This window comes from Apium graveolens, chromosome 11 (assembly GCF_009905375.1).
Source record: "Apium graveolens cultivar Ventura chromosome 11, ASM990537v1, whole genome shotgun sequence".
Lineage (NCBI taxonomy): Eukaryota > Viridiplantae > Streptophyta > Magnoliopsida > Apiales > Apiaceae > Apium > Apium graveolens.
The window spans coordinates 4,988,287-4,990,708 of NC_133657.1; the positions used below are offsets into that span (position 1 = coordinate 4,988,287).

A 2,422-nucleotide genomic window follows, 5' to 3' on the forward strand; every position below is an offset into this window, starting at 1 on the left:
CCTCCGTTAGAGCAACAGTCTTTAAATCATCGAACTTCACTTTCCGAGAGAAAATACCTTTCATGAACTTCGCATAACTAGAAATTTGTTCAAGAGATTTAGCGAAAGGTATGTTCATGTGAAGTTTCTTGAAAACTTCCAAGAACTTAGCAAATTTCTTGTCCAGCTTTTGCTTCTATAGCCTCTTAGGAAAAGGAGGTAGAGGATAGACCTTTTTTTCCCCTGTATTACCCTCAGGAGGAGTGTTGACAAAAGCTGTCTTCCTTGGTTCCACTTCTGCTTCCTTCGGCTCTTCTTCATCAGCCACAACTTCAGATTCTGGAGCTTTAGCTTTTTCAGAATTTGCAACCTTTCCATTCCTCAATGTAATTGCCTTGACATGCTCCTTAGCTTCCTTTTTTCCTGGCACTTCAGTGTCGCTAGAAAGTGTACCAGGTTGACAATTTAGTAAGGCATTAACAATCTGCCCAATCTGATTCTCCAAGGTCTTGATAGAAACAGCTTGGCTCTAGCACATGACCCTCAACTCCTCCAATTCAGATTTTTCATTAGGTTGAGGTAACTGCTGAAGTTGAAGTTGTTGCCTTGGTGCATATTGAGGTTGTTGAAAACCAGGAGGGTTATACTGCTTTGCTGTATATGGCTGATAAGGTTGTTGAACCGTATTTTGATTGTTGCTCCAGCTGAAGTTAGGATGATTATGGTTGTTGAGATGATAAGTGGCTGGAGCTTGCTGCTGTGATCTCTGAAAGTTGCTCACAAACTGAGTTGATTCGCTAGAAATAGCACACTGCTCAGTCTCATGTGCCCCCGCACAAAGCTCACAAACACTAGTGATATGATTAACTCCATAATTAGCCAAAGAGTCCACTTTCATAGTCAAAACTTAAAATTGAGCAGCTATAGCAGTAGCTGTGTCCACTTCCAGAATTCCTGCTACCTTACCCTGCAACATTCTTTGAGTTAGATTCTGGTATTCATTAGCTGCCATTAGCTCAATCAACTTATAAGCTTCATTATAGCTTTTGGCCCAGAAGGCTCCACCAGACGCTATATCGAGCATAGATCTAGACTGTGCACCTAAACCATTGTAGAAACAGTTTATGATCATCCAATAAGGCATACCGTGGTGTGGGCACTTCCTTAGCATCTCCTTGTAGCGATCCCAAGCCTCGCACAAAGATTCTCCAGATTGCTGCACAAACTGAGTAAGAGCATTCCTGATTGCAGCCGTCTTCGCCATAAGGAAGAATTTAGTGTGAAACTTTTGAGGAAGATCCTCCCATGTAGTAATAGAGCCTGCTGGTAGTGAATGTAACCAACACTTAGCCTTATCCCTTAGAGAAAATGGGAAAAGTCTCAGCTTGATAGCATCTTCAGTCACCCCATTGAACTTAAAAGTATCACAGATCTCGATGAAATCCCTGATGTGCATGTTGGGATCTTCTATAGGAGAACCCCCAAACTGAACTGAATTATGTATCATCTGAATCGTGCTTGACTTGATCTCAAAGGTGTTAGCCGAGATGGTTGTCCTAATAATGCTTGACTGAATATCATTGATCTTAGGCTGAGAATAGTCTATCAACGCCTTCAGATTTTCTGCTTGATCTCCCATCACTACTATAGCTGGTTCCTCAACTTTCTCTTCTTCCTCTAGTTTCTCTTCGTCCTCGACTTTCTCTTCTTCCTCCAAAACTTGCCGATGAACCACAACTTCTTCCTCCGCTTGATCCAGAGTTCTCTTACGAGCTGCATACACGCTCGCTAGAGTACCTGAAACATGCAAAGGAAATAAATAAGTAACAATGTCCGAGTCAATGAACTTTAACGATCACTGATGACAAACACATAAACTAAAAATTAACACCGATTCCCCTGCAGCGGCGCCAAAAACTTGTTAGGGCTAGAACACGCGCTAATAATTCACGCAAGTATACGCGTTCGCAAGTAATATAGAATTCTTTCTAGTTCATTCCCACAGAGACTGGTTTAGGTTAACTTTATGATTTATGTGCTTATGCAACAATGATATGGTTATTATTCAATGCTAAGACGAATAACAAGTTAGTTTTGTTTATAACTAAGATACTACTTAACATGTAATTAAATAAGAGATTAAAGGGTTAAAATATTATATGAGATAAACATGGGATTCTAAATTCATTAATAACTTCATTCAAAGTCTTCTTATTCTTAACCTTAGCATGCAATGGTGATGACACTAATCAGACAACACGAAACTGCTAAACGCCAACTTTCGTTGCACGAGAAACATACTACTAGACATCCACAAAAGAGATAGAAGCTGAATAGACACTAAATATGTTGAGACCCTATATGTCTATAAAATTTGACAACACAAAGGTTTAATGCGTAAGTTATCTATTTTGATTACATAGGGCAAGTAAGATGGTTAAAA

The 2,422-nt window shown here is 39.7% G+C and overlaps 1 non-coding gene across 1 annotated transcript; it reads left to right on the forward strand.

Moving 5' to 3' along the window:
• Nucleotides 1–1,121: 1,121 nt before the first annotated feature.
• Nucleotides 1,122–1,228, forward strand: LOC141699516 (small nucleolar RNA R71). The gene has a single exon (XR_012565973.1). It is a non-coding gene; the product is annotated as a small nucleolar RNA R71 (small nucleolar RNA).
• The last annotated feature ends 1,194 nt before the right edge of the window (nucleotides 1,229–2,422 follow it).